The sequence below is a fragment of the Eriocheir sinensis genome, unplaced genomic scaffold (assembly GCF_024679095.1).
Source record: "Eriocheir sinensis breed Jianghai 21 unplaced genomic scaffold, ASM2467909v1 Scaffold494, whole genome shotgun sequence".
NCBI classification, from domain to species: Eukaryota; Metazoa; Arthropoda; class Malacostraca; order Decapoda; family Varunidae; genus Eriocheir; species Eriocheir sinensis.
The window spans coordinates 198,540-216,528 of NW_026111825.1; the positions used below are offsets into that span (position 1 = coordinate 198,540).

Sequence of the window (17,989 nt, forward strand, 5' to 3'; positions counted from 1 at the left end):
TTTCTATGGGGCGGTGGGGGAAGGGGAGTGCAGCTCAGGGAGGTGCCAAGGGGTGCGTGTCCCCATGTTGTGGCTTTCTTGAAGTCTGCCCCAGGCGGTGCGGAGCAGGATGAGGACAGGTGCAAGTGCCTGGCATCGGGCTCCTGCACCGTCAAGCCTGGTGGAGGACCCTCCCGCCCTTCACCTTCATCAGGGAGGCACCTCTTCCCACAAGTACAGGAAGGCCAAGTCAAATCTCAGTGCATAGGTATTCTCCACCCCCTTCCTTCCCTCACCTCTCTCCCTCTTCATCTTCTCTTCATCCTCTTCTTCTTATCATTATCCTCCTCCTCCTCCTCCTCCTCCTCCTTCTCCTCCACTCCAGAAGTGCTTTAATCCTTCCCGTAAGCCACTCCCTAGGGGCTGATGAATTGATTAAATCACTGAAAGCAACAATCCCTGTGAGCCAATAGGCTTTCTGCTGCCTGCTCGTCCCATATTTATGTTTCCATATCTCCTCTTCTTCCTCCTCCTCCCTCCTCCTTCTCCCTACTACTACTACTACTACTACTACTACTACTACTACTACTACTACTACTACTACTGCTACTAGTAATAATAATAATAATAATAATAATAATAATAATATATATATTAGTAATAATATTAATGATATTAATATTAATGGTGACAGTATTATTGGTGATATTAATGATAGTAGTAATGTGTGTGTGTGTCAATAGTAATAATGATAATATTAGTAATATTAGTAATAATAATGTGATGTGGTAATGAAAATAATGTGGTAATAATGCAATAATGAGTAATAATATTAATAATAATAATAATAAATAATAATAATAATAATAATAATAATAATAATCCTTATTTGCTCAGGGCCGGAGAAGATCCACGCCTCACCTGCGTCTGGAGAGGGTCAGGAGAAGAGCTCGACGGCCCCGCAAGTTTCATCTCGTGTACTTGGAAAGGAGTCCCAACTACTGCCAGATGAATATCGCAAATGCAGCAGAACTTCGTCAGGTAATATACCGACCTCAAAATTTACTTACATTTTACAGTGTTTGTTTCTCCACTGCTTAGCGTAATCATCGGCATTGCTGGTTTCCTGCCGAACTTCTGGGGCTGGCGGCAGCTACAATTCGACATAATGCGGCTTTCAATAATTGGCGATGACCCAGCATGAGGCTTTTTTATAAATTCAGCACGGTGCACCGATTACAAGTGATGGTTACAGAGTTAGGTTACTGGTATCGGTCCAGACTTTCGCTGCTCTCTTCATCATCAGGCCGATGGCTGTGACCTGCGCAATGCTGCCGACCCGCGGTACAACCTCACCGGTACACACCACGCACATGCGCAACTGCAAATTTCACTGGTTGTTGCGTGCGGTGCCACCTGCATGGAGGGACGCCGAGAATTTTCAGCTGCCAAGTGACCAAAATCCGTGGCGGGGCGGCAGGCTGTGCTCTCCCGGCGAGATTCTTCATTGGAGGCGCGAGGTTGTAGTTCGTTCAGCATCGACAAGGATCTTCAGTAACTGCGAGACATCTCTGAGCGGTGACGTCGACCTGAAACACTCTGTAATGGATGGCATTGCCTGAAACGCTGCTAGGTGGCCCGTGTTTACAACATGGACGCCACCGCAATTTTCTTCTCCCCTGATGCGCGAACACGAACAAAGGTGATAGGCTTTCTGCACCATCGGTGGTGTCCAACTAAGGATCACACCAGCCAACCCTCAACAAGAACGACCGCCTTGTACCTCCCTATATGATCTGCACGGGTCTGTGTTTTGTCAGATGACATTGAATGCATTCTCCTCTGACCTGGCAGTAAAGCTGCCGACATAAACTCAACACGCCTCCATGTGGCAGCCGGCAACTATGCTGCCTCCTGAAGGCAGCTGTTGATCCGTTCCAGTTGCAGAAATAGTCTGTTAACACTTTTTACCCCGAGCTATAAACAATTTGGATATTCGTAATCAGTGATCTGTCTTGAAATTTATCAAGTGCTGTGAGAATATTTGCATATCAACAGCTTTACCGTGACCAGACCTAAACAGTCTCTTTCAGGCTGCAAGGCAGAAGAAAGAGCTTTTACATATGTTTTTACAATATTTACATTGAAAATGGTATCCTAGATCTTTTTATTAATACTCTTGTGATGTCCTTTGTGACTTATAGATAACGTCTTTTGCTGTCACCACGAGTGACCATGATGAACGACATTTCCTGATGGAATGACTAATATATTCTAAACACGTGACTTTTAGAAACATCATCCCCCCCTTACTGTGTGTGTGTGTGTGTGTGTGTGTGTGTGTGTGTGTGTGTGTGTGTGTGTGTGTGTGTGTCCGTCCGTCTGACTGCTGCAATATTTCCATGGTCCTCGTCATTTCAGGGATAAGTGATGAGATCTTTTGCTATATTTGGAATTTTACTATGTAATGATACATACATTCATTGTTTCGATATGTCATACCAGGCGTGTTCGGCAAACAATGTTCTTGCCAGATGTATTTACATAATTTAGTCTGAGCCAGGTTGCAGCACAGGCATGACGGACGAGACAGCAGTTTCTACAACTATTTTCTCTGGCGACTGAGATAACCAAACTAAACTAACAGTGCCTGCTTACACACGAGCCACATTCACTACATGGCTGTCCTCTGATGAAGTTTTATATAATATATATATATATATATATATATATATATATATATATATATATATATATATATATATATATATATATATATATATTATATATATATATATTATATATATATATATATACACATTATATATATATATATATATATATATATATATATATATATATATATATATATATATATATAATGTGTATATATATATATATATATATATATATATATATATATATATATATACATAAATAATGCATAATAAAGCTGTAGTCAGTTGCCTTCATTGTAGATGTGTGTTAAAATGTGACTACTAATCCGGGTGCCTGGTTTGAATCCCGGCTAAGTAATCGGCAACCCAGCCTGCTGTTGCCTCAGCACTGCAAGCCCGGTCGACAAACGAGTGCCCACCTGGAGAAACCTGGAGAAGGTAAGCTGTGGTTTATGCCACCTGGCCAAGTAATGAGGGAGATGAGCACCGCAGCCCAGAGCTCCAGCTATGGCAGCGTACTCCTTGAATCTCCTGGTATCTGCCTACTAACTGCCTAACTAACTAGTAATTAACCGTCAACTTTGATCTAACAAACTAACTATTGAGGGCTGTATTAAACTAACCATTTAACTATATAATTATAAGTAACTTATACTCGCCGCACACAATTAAGGAGGCGGAATGGGAGCCCTCACCCTCCCCCTCCCAGGGAGGGCACCATGGATAGCAGGCTGTGTGTGTGTGTGTGTGTGCGTGTTCGTGCTTGGAGGCGCCCTGAGATGTGTTATTTTGCCAATTACGGATAACTCTCTCTCTCTTATACTCATAGCTATCAGGTGCTCCTTGCCGCTTACTCAATAATTCTGGGAACGTCTGAACACACAGGAGGGCATTTTTATGTACGAGTATGTGTATGGGAGGGGAGGACCTAAGATGGGCATTAAAGTTAAAAATAGAAACAGCTTGCTAATTTTCTTTATGGGTTCAACTAACACTTTCGAATCGGTGCTCGACCCAGGCCTGGAGCACCGCTTCACGAGGAAGTAAATCTTCATTACCGACGAGACGAGCGGCGAGGCGGCACCGCGGCTCCAGGCGGGGCGGCGGCTCCTCCGACACCCGCGTCATGCCCTTCAGCTTCCAGCAGGTGAGTCCCGAGCAGGTTTTTTCATTATGAAGCATCCTGTGCAGTCACCGTGACAGTCACGCAGCACTTGATCTTTGTTGATAGAATATTCAATGCTAATCGAATTCAGGTGGACGCTAATATGTTTGAATAATTATATTTGTATTTAGATGTTTTTGATAAGATTTGACAATGTTAGCACAGATTGAAAAAGTACGCATGACTAAGATTCAAGTGTCCGAATTTTTAAGCTTTTCTACACGTGTCATTCTCAATCAGGCTTGTTTATGCGTGCACACACACACACACACACACACACACACACACACACACACACAGTCTATATATGACGTTATGTTGTCATGGCAACTGTTCCAACCAAATACCTAACAAGCCAACAGTAATGAATGTTGACTATTCAATCAGTAAATCAGCGGAACGAGGCACGCCGGATGGTGTTATTAACCGTTAAATAATATGAATGAATCCAGTAGTTTACTTAATAGGTAGTCTATATGTTAATAAGAAAACATCACGCTTCACGCTGACAAGCCTTATTCTCGAAAATATCTTATCCGTTCACTATAGTTCGACTTTAATATTTGAACTTTGTATATTAGGAAATTTGTCAATCTCTTTCTTGGCACAATGTTAATAGATTAACATTCTAATGATCGTCAGACGGGAACATCCTCCATTCAGTCCTTACCCCCCTACACACACACCGGTACACGCGCGATAAGGAAGGAAACTCGCAGAGGCCTAATTTCCATATTCAAGCAGCCTTTGTTTCCTCTTCTGAACACACACTGAGAGATCCAGTACGATCATTTGCTGTGTTGTGGCACCTCTCCAGGCGACTGAGAGCCTAATAACAACACCCAGACAAGTCACTACGCGAGATGCCGTGCGGCGAACGGGAAACTGAACCGGTGGTTGAAGCTTCGGTTCGTGGGTAGTTGCTAGATGTCTGGTAATCAAGAATTCTAGAAGGCTCTACATCCAAGCATGGGGACTATGTAGTATCCTTGCAGTTAACAGACCACAGTCTTGCAGATGCACTGGCGAGGTAATGTGCCTGGCCTTGCGTTAAACTGTAGTCCTCCCTCCCGGCCCATCATAATTTGCTGACCGCATGGGTGAGTGGCACCTCTTCCATCATTTTGCTGCCGATATGTGCTCAAAAATAAAGCAAAAAACACCACAACGCGACTTAATTAATTAGGGATGCAGACATATGGGTGAGTTTAAGACATTCCCAGAACACTAACAGACCGTCGTGTCCCGTACATCGATGTGTGTGTGTGTGTGTGTGTGTGTGTGTGTGTGAGACTGGTGACTGTAGCTCAGCGGTGCGTCAGTGAACGGTTTATATCAAGGGTAGGCAAGCCTTGGCTCAGATGTCGGGGTGCAGCGGCGAGGCCCCAGTGAGTCGATTTGTTGCCACGCTGTTACCCTTTCCTTGTCAGTATATTTTATTTCCTGAATATGCTTTTCATTTATAAATGGTGTGTGAAAAACACCATAAAAGAAAACCTTTCTAGAATAAATGTTTTTATACAATAACACAGCCTGGAAGGATTGTCTAGCATATAGGCTATTCCTTTTCTCCACATAGGTATATCACACAGGTATATACTTTTTTATATACCCCCAGCAGACGAGCGGCTGAACAGACACTCCCCGGGATGACTGAACGACAGCCAGGCTGGACTGAATGATCCAGCAGTTGCTGCAGGTTAGTGATTGTCACTGCTTAACACACACACACACACACACACACACACACACACACACACACACACTTAACACAAACGTATGGAAGTGGATTTTCTATAGGTAGGTAGACTGATAAATAGGTAGACCTAACCAGGTGAAAATATTAATATATAAATCTAATTACACAAAGAATAAGATTTTTACCCTAGTATATATTTTGCTTATTGTTCATTATCTTCATTTGCATGAAATGCTGAGCAGCCATTATGAAGGTGTATCGAGGGAGGGAGATAGTTATCTAATCATTGCCCTGGGTTATCAGTGATCCTGATCATGGGCTGCATTTCGTTCGTGTGAATAGGCCAGCTGGGTCGTGTCTAGGCAGGGACATTTTGAACAGTGGAATCTTTACTGCGACACGGACCAAAGTTAGCATCGTGATTGCTGTTTACCTGTTTGGGTCTTGCATATGACATATTGACATGCACTGCTGGCCTTCTATCCCGTACAATGCATGTTTATTCCCAGAGGATAGTAACTAGATGGTTAGGTACTTGTTGCCAGGGACCGACACTTGAGTGGCAATCCGGGGGTCAGGACTCAGGAGTGGGCTGACAGGTCAAATTTGGCACAGTTAAATTGCATAAGTTAATTGGCTCGAATTTTGAACACGACAATGTTATCAAATTTATTAGTGTGGTGACGCAACCTTAATAATTGTTCAAACACCATAGATGTGCCTAGCCTGGGCCATCCTGTCTGATCATTTATAATTATATGGGCCATTAAGTATTAGACGGACCAGTCAGAGGGCAATAACTAATATATTTGACTCCTTAACCTTTGCAAATGGTAACTTAAAAACAATATGTTGCAGTTTGTCATAGTTCCCAAACAAGGGCCTTTTGAGTGTATTTTGTTAGTGAAACTATTATAAATACAAGTATTGCTGCATGTCACTTCCTGGTGACTGTATTCCTAGTAATACTGACGGCATACAGGCTTTGAAGGAGGGTCATTAGTTTTCTTCATATTTATCTTCAGACCTGAATACTTTCAAACTGTGTAATCTCCTTGATATTTTTATTTCAAAATAATTCAGTAAGACTATAGCAACAGTAGTTGTGGAGGAACAACACAGAACCTGATGATTGGTTAGAGAATGAATATGATGAAAACCAGAGTTTACCTTCCCAGGTTTCCATTTATCAAGCATCCTGAAAGGGAGGATGAACAGGGCACACATTCAGGAGACCGTGGGAAGTAGACTTTGGGTAACCTGCACGGTACACAGCCTTTATGTGAATGTGTTCCTGCCCACCAACATTTATTCACGCTGACAAGCCTTATTCTCGAAAACTCGACTTTATATTTGAATTGTATATTAGGATATTTGTCAACTTTTTTCTGGCACAATGTTAATAGATTAACATTCTAATGATCGTCAGACGGGACCATCCTCCATTCAGTCCTTTGGGCCCCCCTACACACACACCGCGTACAAGGGCGATAAGGAAGGAAATCCGCAGAGGGCTAATTTCCATATTCAAGCAGCCTTTGTTTCCTCTTCTGAACACACACTGAGAGATCCAGTACGATCATTTGCTGTGTTGTGGCACCTCTCCAGGCGACTGAGAGCCTAATAACAACACCCAGGCAAGTCACTACGCGAGATGCCGTGCGGCGAACGGGAAACTGAACCGGTGGTTGAAGCTTCGGTTCGTGGGTAGTTGCTAGATGTCTGGTAATCAAGAATTCTAGAAGGCTCTACATCCAAACATGGGGACTATCATCCGACTATGTAGTATCCTTGCAGTTAACAGACCACAGTCTTGCAGATGCACTGGCGAGGTAATGTGCCTGGCCTTGCGTTAAACTGTAGTCCTGCCTCCCGGCCCATCATAATTTGCTGACTGCATGGGTGAGTGGCACCTCTTCCATCATTTTGCTGCCGATATGTGCTCAAAAATAAAGCAAAAAAACACCACAACGCGACTTAATTAATTAGGGATGCAGACATATGGGTGAGTTTAAGACATTCCCTGGACACTAACAGACAGTCGTGTCCCGTACATCGATGTGTGTGTGTGTGTGTGTGTGAGACTGGTGACTGTAGCTCAGCGGTGCGTCAGTGAACGGTTTATATCAAGGGTAGGCAAGCCTCCTTGGCTCAGATGTCGGGGTGCAGCGGGCGAGGCCCCAGTGAGTCGATTTGTTGCCACGCTGTTACCCTTTCCTTGTCAGTATATTTTATTTCCTGAATATGCTTTTCATTTATAAATGGTGTGTGAAAAAATCCATAAAAGAAAACCTTTCTAGAATAAATGTTTTTTATACAATAACACAGCCTGGAAGGATTGTCTAGCATATAGGCTATTCCTTTTCTCCACATAGGTATATCACACAGGTATATACTTTTTTATATACCCCCAGCAGACGAGCGGCTGAACAGACACTCCCCGGGATGTCTGAACGACAGCCAGGCTGGACTGAATGATCCAGCAGTTGCTGCAGGTTAGTGATTGTCACTGCTTAACACACACACACACACACACACACACACACACTTAACACAAACGTATGGAAGTGGATTTTCTATAGGTAGGTAGACTGATAAAGAGGTAGACCTAACCAGGTGAAAATATTAATATATAAATCTAATTACACAAAGAATAAGATTTTTACCCTAGTATATATTTTGCTTATTGTTCATTATCTTCATTTGCATGAAATGCTGAGCAGCCATTATGAAGGTGTATCGAGGGAGGGAGATAGTTAATTAGTCATTGCCCTGGGTTATCAGTGATCCTGATCATGGGCTGCATTTCGTTCGTATGAATAGGCCAGCTGGGTCGTGTGTCTAGGCAGGGACATTTTGGAACAGTGGAATCTTTACTGCGACACGGACCAAAGTTAGCATCGCGATTGCTGTTTACCTGTTTGGGTTTTGGCATATGACATATTGACATGCACTGCTGGCCTTCTATCCTGTACAATGCATGCTTATTCCCAGAGGATAGTAACTAATGGTTAGGTACTTGTTGCCAGGGACCGACACTTGAGTGGCAATCCGGGGGTCAGGACTCAGGAGTGGGCTGGACAGGTCAAATTTGGCACAGTTGCACCATAAGTTAATTGGCTCGAATTTTGAACACGACAATGTTAGCAAATTTATTAGTGTGGTGACGCAACCTTAATAATTGTTCACAACACCATAGATGTGCCTAACCTGGGCCATCCCGTCTGATCATTTATAATTATATGGGCCATTAAGTATTAGACGGACCAGTCAGAGGGCAATAACTAATAATATTTGACTCCTTAACTTTTGCAAATGGTAACTTAAAAACAATATGTTGCAGTTTGTCATAGTTCCCAAACAAGGGCCTTTTGAGTGTATTTTTGTTAGTGAAACAAAAGCAATATGTTGCAGTTTGTCATAGTTCCCAAACAAGGGCCTTTTGAGTGTATTTTTGTTAGTGAAACTATTATAAATACAAGTATTGCTGCATGTCACTCCTGGTGACTGTATTCCTAGTAATACTGACGGCATACAGGCTTTGAAGGAGGGTCATTAGTTTTCTTCATATTTATCTTCAGACCTGAATATTTTCAAACTGTGTAATCTCCTTGATATTTTTTTTTCAATTCAGTAAGACTATAGCAACAGTAGTTGTGGAGGAACAACACAGAACCTGATGATTGGTTAGAGAATGAATATGATGAAAACCAGAGTTTACCTTCCCCAGGTTTCCATTTATCAAGCATCCTGAAAGGGAGGATGAACAGCTAGGTGGGCTGAGTTTTTAACACAGGCACACACATTCAGGAGACCGTGGGAAGTAGACTTTGGGTAACCCGCATGGTGCACAGCCTTTATGTGAATGTGTTCCTGCCCGCCAACATTTATTCAGGCTTTGGGAATTCTGATTCTGAAAGCATTTTGTATATACTTGAGCTACTTTATTAAACTCAAGTATAGGAATTTCTGAACTAATTATAAGGTCTTTTCAAAGGCTTCTCATCATGATTTACTCCTACACATTTCGTTTTCCTTATTTAGTTATCTACAGTTACACTGGGACTTTCCAAATACAGCAACACATACTCGCCACCTTCCTCTTGGCCACCCTGACTGTTGTACAATTCCATGAAGGTAAATTCTTTAAGTACGTAACTACCTCTTCCATATTATTTGTGACATTCACAAGAGCAAACAACTGGTATCTGCCAATGCCCAGTCTACTGGTTGTGTTCATGTTTCTGCTGTTCTTCCAGCTTGTCCTTGTTAAATTTAGATTAGATATCAAACAGTTTTAAGCTCAGTTATCCCAGCTCTGTAATCTACGTAGTTTTTTCCTAATCTTTGTACTCCATCAGGTTTTCTGTTTCATTTGTTTACTGCCACTGATCATGGGTACTTTCCCAGGAACATCAGTCAGTTTGCCATTTGCTTTTCTTATATTTCCTCCAATCACATTAATTAGAAATTCTGATTATACAAATTGATTTAATAAGCCATTTCCCTGAGCATAGGGATAGTGGAGTGTTGCTACTTATGTGACCAAAATTGGTAAGGAATATATGAATAGGTCTAAGATTAACAAAAAAAAAAAAGTCAGTGGCTCTGGAGAAGAACTGGAACAATTATAAAATAAAACAAGATTAATTATCCCATCAGTATATTAATGAATAACAAATGCATTAGTAAAACCTTTGTAACAATTAAATTAAAGCAGGGGTCGGCAGCCTTTTGAACATAGAGTGCCAAGTCTAATTAATGCCTTTTCTTTTACTACCTTGCGTGCCAGGTGTTATTTTTTCCCACATTATAAAGCGTATGTCCTATGGAAATTGAGATCATAATCATAGACATAGACTCATAGAGTATGTAGTGACCATTATAACTAAAGTAAAGTGTATTTTCCTGCACATGTATAACATAGATGCTACCTTTTTGTAGCAATTAGCATTCCTTGTAACTAAAAATATATTTTTATTTTATTTTAAATTTATACTCACAATATTAATGCGATCCTTGCCCTTGCTTCCCTTTGGCCAAAGTTGAAATTTCAGGTGAGTATCTGGACACCTTGAGCTTCACACAACCGTCAGAATGATCCGTTGTAAGCTTGCTGCGATGGGGGTTGAGGATGTGCCTCATGTGTAAAAATATCTGCTCACATTGATATGTAGATCCAAATGCTCATAGCAATGCAAAAGCTACCTTCTTCATGCAATTTAATTTATCAGGCAGTGAGGTCCAGGAACTTAATATGGAGGCTGCATGATCATTCATACTAGTTTCCAATATTTCTCGAAGATCTTTAAATTTAGCTGACCACAATTATGAGGCCTGAAGGTCAGTCAACTGCATTTCCAACTCCTCAGTTTCCATCCACTCAAAGAGAGACTCGTCCAACTCACTGTCTTTAAAGGTGTCTGGTCTGATTAAAACGAAAACACTGGGCCAGTGTGTTGAAATCTTGAAATCTGATTGAGGACCTGACTTTAATTCTTGTATGTACACCTGAAGATCAGTAGTGTTGACAGGATGAATTGCAGACAAGCTCTTCAAGTTTTTGAAGTAACGGAAAGAACCAGTTTTGATATCTGATGAGTAAACTGCAAGCCTTGCAACAAATGCCTTCCAAATATCATACAACCATCACTGTTTTTCCTGCACCTTGCAAGATAAGATTGAGGTCATTTAGATGTTTGGTGATGTCTGAGAGAAACATAAGTTTCACAGTCCAGTCTCTGTCCTCCAGCTCAGGATAGTCTTGGCCTTTTTCTGATAAAAAAAAATCTTCATTTCATCAAAGCATTCCACAAACCTCTCCAATACCTTCCCACAGCTTAACCACCTAACACTGCTGTGCAAGGGTATATCTTTGTAAGCACTGTCCGCCTCTTCAAGGAAAGCTTGAAACTGCTCAGTGTAAGAGAAGAGTGTGCAACAAGAAAACTCACTACTTTTGTAACAGTAGCATCACTTTGTTGAGATCCGAGCTCCAGATCTTGGCACATAAATTTTCTTGATGAATTATGCAGTGCAATTTCAGAATGGGGTGTCCAATTTTATCCTCAACCATCTTAGTAAAACCCTTGTTTTTTCCTACCATGGCAGGGGCACCATCCGTTGTAACTGCAAAAATCTTTCTTATGTCAACCCCTCTGTCCTCAAAATGATCAGTGAATGTCTTCAGTATGTCCTCTCCCTTGGTAGTGCCACACATAGGTTTAAGACAGCACAGCTCCTCGTGTATCTCTGTGTCACTATACCTGGCAAAACAGCCAAGCGGGGAATGTCATTTATATCCACGCTTTCATCCAGGGCCACACTGAACACAGGTGTAGTTGTTAAAGCAACAGTTTGTTGCTCACTTACATTAGCAGCCATTTCAGAAATACGTCTCTCCACGGTCCTAGCTGAGAGTCATGTCTTTATCCTTGAGATGATCATGTGTTTGTTTGATATGCCATCAACAACACCTCAGAGCACTCTAGGAAAGCTGCTTTATAAAATCTCCATCAGTAAAAGGCTTTCCATGCTTGGAAATACACAGAGCTTGTTTGTAACTGGCCTCAGTTGCATTGTTTTTGTTAGCACTTAAACACATTACTTTGTTTCTCATAGCGCGATACTGCTTTCTTAATCGCTGCAGCCTTGTCTGTACTGTCCTTGAAAGTCTTCTCGTGTCTTGTTTCAAAGTGTCTTTTAACACTCGATGTGCGGCACACGACATTCTCGCAGCAGAGAGCACACACAGCACGATCATTCTGCTGAATAAATCCAAAGTCATTTGTCCATGATGACTGAAATGATCGGACATCAAGCTTGACTTTTTTTCGCAGTAGCCATGGCGACAGTAACCAGAGTGTCACCACGGCGGCTAAATAGTTACTGAAGCAGAATAGAACGTTGCCGCTGCGTGACTGATGCGTCAGCAGCGGCAACGTGTCTCATACTCGTTTACATCTCGTTGTACTCACGTATTCTCATCGCGGGTACGAAACATTTTCGTTTTAATTCAATGTATCATAGGAAAAAATGATTTAAAATCGTTCGAAAACTTAAACTGTGATAAAAGTAAGGATGTACGATCTCGCTCTCTCATTATTCTGTTTTTTATCTTTTTCTTTGCTTCTTCGAATCACGTGGCGTGCCATAGGCAAGCACTCTGCGTGCCAAGTCTGGCACGCGTGCCAAAGGTTGCCGACCCCTGGTAGCCTCTTCACATTGTTTAGGTTCTGTAATATAAAAAGGAGACTATCCCCGTGGACTGTATCCACTCAGCGTGTGACGAGCTGCGGCGTAGGGGACGTGATGGACTGCGCCTCCACTTACGTGTGTTGTTATTCCAGTCTAGACGTGTTATTCATAACATTTCCGATGCTCAATAGAGTAACCCGAGCACACGGAGGCATAAACATTATGAAATGTATGTCCTTTATATGCTTCACAGAGCACGCCTACTCCTCATGCGTATTAACCTGTTTCATATCTACATGTTGCTGCAGAGATGAATGAATACATGAATGAATGTGCTAACCAAATCCAGTTTTAACTTGTTTTATAGTTACGTTTCATATACGCACGTTGTTAGACAGAAAGAAAGGGAAGTCTCACACCACTGTTCTCCAGCACTCTGTGCTCCTTCTTGCATAATGTCATTGTGTGTCCTCTGAAGTTGTTTGCACTTCACTTTTGTACATTGCGCGTGCTGGCAGAACTGTGAGTGAAGATGTGCCGGTCTGCAGGATGTTTGCACTTCACTTTTGTATATTGCGCGTGCTGGCAGAACTGTGAGTGAAGATGTGCCGGTCTGCAGGATGTTACCACTTCACTTTTGTATATTGCGCGTGCTGGCAGAACTGTGAGTGAAGATGTGCCGGTCTGCAGGATGTTACCACTTCACTTTTGTATATTGCGCGTGCTGGCAGAACTGTGAGTGAAGATGTGCCGGTCTGCAGGATGTTACCACTTCACTTTTGTATATTGCGCGTGCTGGCAGAACTGTGAGTGAAGATGTGCCGGTCTGCAGGATGTTTGCACTTCACTTTTGTATATTGCGCGTGCTGGCAGAACTGTGAGTGAAGATGTGCCGGTCTGCTGGATGTTACCACTTCACTTTTGTATATTGCGCGTGCTGGCAGAACTGTGAGTGAAGATGTGCCGGTCTGCAGGATGTTACCACTTCACTTTTGTATATTGCGCGTGCTGGCAGAACTGTGAGTGAAGATGTGCCGGTCTGCTGGATGTTACCACTTCACTTTTGTATATTGCACGTGCTGGCAGAACTGTGAGTGAAGATGTGCCGGTCTGCTGGATGTTACCACTTCACTTTTGTATATTGCGCGTGCTGGCAGAACTGTGAGTGAAGATGTGCCGGTCTGCTGGATGTTACCACTTCACTTTTGTATATTGCGCGTGCTGGCAGAACTGTGAGTGAAGATGTGCCCGTCTGCAGGATGTTACCACTTCACTTTTGTATATTGCGCGTGCTGGCAGAACTGGAGACGTGCCGGTCTGCTGGACGTTTGTTTTTGTATAGTATATATGAGCGGTGATGTGTGGGATATGTGGAAGCACTCCAGCTATTGTAGTTTCGTTGATGTGGCAACGCCCCCGCGAGGAACATGATAAGAGACGGGTGATCATAGCGGCGGCGAGTGCACGATGGTTCGGGGAGAGGCGAGGCTGAGCCTTTTTGGGCGAGTGCAGAGTGCAGACGCTGCTGTGTTCCCGAGGAGTGCGAGACTGAGACTGTTCAGACGCTGCGGTGTTCCCGAGGAGTGCGAGACTGAGACTGTTTGGGCCAGCACAGAGGAGCGATGCAGAGTGTGTTGGAAGGAGGATACCGAGGACACGAGATGCCAGGGCGGAGAGGAGGAGGAGCTTCGTGGACGCAACAGAGGAGCTACGCCACGCACTCCGGGCGGCACTCTGCAGCGGTGAGCGTGGGAAGCCTCCAGGGCCACTCTGGCATCACACTCCTCGCCGCTCCGCCCTCTGCTGCCCCTGAAGGCGTGCTCCAGGGCCAGGAAGGCGTGGGCAAAGGAGGGAGCCCTTGCGTGGCCCTAGTTAGAGGAAGCCTCCAGGACCACGCTGGCCCATGCTCCTTGCCCCTTCGCCTTCTGTTGTCCTGAAGGCGTGGGCAAAGGAGGGAGCCCTTGACGTGGCCCTAATTAGAGGAAGCCTCCAGGACCACGCTGGCCCATGCTCCTTGCCCCTTCGCCTTCTGTTGGCCTGAAGGCGTGGGCAAAGGACGGAGTCCTTGATGTGGCCCTAAGGGCGGCTGCCTCACGCCCCTTACTGCTCGCCGCCGCTGCCGCCCTGCCGCTAATCCTCGCGGCCAATGGGTGACCACCAGATGGCCGTTGCCATGATTGCCGCGGAGCCCAACATGAGCAGGGCGGGGCGGGCGTAATGCCACGCCACCCCCAGCCTCTCCAGGAAGCCGCCACCCGCCTTCCCCGGGCTTCCGGCAGGCCCCCGCCCGGCGCCCTGCTCGGCGCCCTGCTCGGCGTCCTCCTCCAAAGTCTCCCAGCCACTGCCATCCGAGGACTCGCCACTTTCCTCCTCCTCGTCCGCTCCTTCAGTGTCCGCCTCCCAGCCACTGTCGTCGTCGGCTGTGTCTCCGTCAGCCTCGTCACTCTTTTCTTCAGTATCCTCGTGTTTACCTTCATCGCGCGCCTCCCAGCGACTCTCGTCGTCGGCCGTGTCTCCGTCAGCCTCGTAGCTCTTTTCTTCAGTCTCCTTGTGCTTTCCTTCATCGCGCGCCTCCCAGCGACTCTCCTCATCGCTGTCTTTATTCTGTTCGGCATTGCCAGGGTCTTGGGCGCCCGGTTCCAGCCCTGGGTCAATATACATCCTGTATCGTTGCCGCTTGGGTGGGGCAGCGGGCTTGATAACGTCAAACGGCCACACTGCTGTCGCCTCCTGCAGTGGCCGGTGCGCCTTCAGCAGGGTGACCTTCTCCCTGTCGACGTGCAGAGAAAAACTCATGTTTGAGCTGCTCTGCTTCAGCTGCCTCATGAAGGTGTTGGGCTCCAATTTGGCCACGCGCTTCTCACCGCTGAGCAGCGCCAGGGTGACCCTGACCTGTGCGCCGCCCTTGGCGCTGGTCCTGACAAGCTGCGCCAGGTCCAGGAAGGAGTAGGTGACGACGGGGCGCACCACGCGGTCTACGTAGGTGAACCTGGCCACCTTCTTCGTCTCCTTGAAGCGCCACCCCACCCAGCCCCAGCGCCGCCGCACCACGCTCACCGAGACGCTGTGGGTGTCGGGCAGGGCCACCGAGCACACGCCCTGCATCCCGTTCCAGAGCTCGGGGCCCCAGAGTGGCTCGCTGCGACGCTTCCTGGGGATCATTGTCGGCAATGTTTTATTAATTCAGAGAAAAAATGACGCGGCAGCGACCAGGCCAGAGACGGCTGGTGGCGGCGCCCTTGTCTTCAGCCCCCCTATCCCCCCCTCCCCCCCCCCCCGCTACTGACAAGGCTGTTGCCCGAACTGTGTGTGTGTGTGTGTGTGTGTGTGTGTGTGTGTGTGTGTGTGTGTGTGTGACGTCTGATCTGTTTATCTATCTATCTAGATTTCGTGATGTATATGTTTATGGAACTTAATGGGTTACTCTCTCTCTCTCTCTCTCTGGACGAAGAAGAGAACTAAGAAAAAGAGCATTAAGTAAATGAAGACAGAAAAAGTCACCAATTAAAGCAAAGCAAACTCGTAACTCAAACACGCAATGTATTATAAGAAAAAAGAAACTCATTAATAATGTAAATAATGCATCAGCGCCGTACGTCATTTTTCACGAGACAGTAAAGTAAAATTTTGAGCACGCCAGATTCGAACCTGTGCTCGCAGATCCGGAGTCACGGGGTAGTAGTAGTAGTAGTAGTAGTCGGTCGGGAGTTTTGCCTTTGTAACGGCAATTCCTGATGTGTCTACTGTCTGGGTCTATTGTTTTTCTTTTCTTTCATTCTTTTTCTCTTATTGTCCAAAACTTGTGTACTGTTGTTTTCGTTTGTTCGGTGTGTTCATTTTCAAATAAAATTTTCCAATGGTGTCCTCTTCTTCCTCGTAAGGCTGTTGCGGCCTCACGCACTTTATTCTTTCCTCTGCACAGGCCGGGCACCAGAGCAGGAAGTGTCGCAGGTCTTCGTGTTCAGCTTCACACATGTCACACTTGGTTTCCTCTTGCCGGTGTCTGTTTCTGTCTTTTAGTTGCATGTTGTTTGTCCTGCATCTGAATAGCACTTGAGGCTTGGTTGTTGGTGTATACCTCCTCTTGTCCTCCCAACTCCTGTCTCCATTTTCTATATATCTTAAGGCTTGCTTTCATTCATTTGCCTCTTCCACTCTCTTGTATCCACCTCTCTCATTCTCTGCTTTATACTCTCCTTTGTCTCATTCCTCACACTCACACTCAGTCCCTCTGTTGCTCTCAGTTCATTCAACAAATCTTTCACCCACCTACTTTGTCTCTTCTCTATCATCTCCTCTCCCACCCTTCTCACCAAATCGTTTCCTACCATAAGAAAAAACCTTAAGCACTACCACTGTCCCACCCTTATCCTGTTTTTAACACTGAGCTTTATCTCCCCTGAGTGCTGCTTCCTGTGCATACATTGGTGCCCTCAAAATCTTCCTGTACACCTCATTCTCTGTCCTCTGCAACTTTTTTATGTCTGTCTTTGTGATGTTTATTATATTTACCCCATACAGGATGGATGGCAGTGCAACATTTTTCCAATAAGTCTTTCCTATTAGCATTCTTGAACAGCTTTTTTCAATTACATTGTATGTCATATTTGCTAGCCTTCTCGCTTTCCTGAACATTTCTTCCTTTTGCATTTGAAAATAGTTCCTCTTGTCATTGACTATTATTCCTAAATATTTAATTCTATCCCCAACACTAATGCCCCCTATATTTTCTGGTTTGTTTTCCATATTAAAAATGATAATATTGCTTTTCTGCTTATTTACTTCTAGTCCATATTCTTAGCTATAGTCTCCATCTTCTATCACCTGTACTGCTTCCCTACACTATTTGCCAAAAGCATGCCATCATCTGCAAAGAAGAGTGAGGTAATCCTGAACGCCTCATCTTTGTGCCCACATTCTGGCTCCCCTAGCTCCTGAATTATTTTAAAAGTAATCATCTTAAGCAGTGTAGTTGAGGCAGTACATCCCTGTCCAATCCCACTGGTCACTTCTGTTTCTATCTCCTCCTCTTCTTTATCGTACTATAAGACCTTTCGCCGCCCAAGAACACATATTTGACAAGGCTTTCGTAGGAGTTTGGGTCATTTCTTTTTTTAATTCTGATTTTCGTATGTGTATTTTTACATTACTGATACAATTTTATGCTCGTGTGATGCAGAATTTTCTCAGGAAGATGATGGTGGTCTCAGTTTTTCTTGAACATGAATGTTGGGGTCAGGAAACAGGGTGGCGGTGAGGTGTGTGAGGCCG

General features: G+C 44.4%; 1 long non-coding RNA gene across 4 annotated transcripts in view; it reads left to right on the forward strand.

The window, feature by feature from the left end:
- The first annotated feature begins 3,521 nt into the window (after positions 1–3,521).
- The window catches only part of LOC126992601 (uncharacterized), a 69,526-nt gene continuing 55,058 nt past the window's right edge, over positions 3,522–17,989 (forward strand). For 2 of the 4 annotated variants that reach the window (XR_007746677.1, XR_007746679.1), the window contains exons 1-2: positions 3,522–3,804; positions 5,441–5,521. This is a non-coding gene — a long non-coding RNA (uncharacterized LOC126992601). Of the gene's footprint in view, positions 3,805–5,440; positions 5,522–7,935; positions 8,017–9,575; positions 9,657–17,989 lie in introns of those variants that run through there. The other 2 variants (XR_007746678.1, XR_007746680.1) reach the window with 2 other exon arrangements.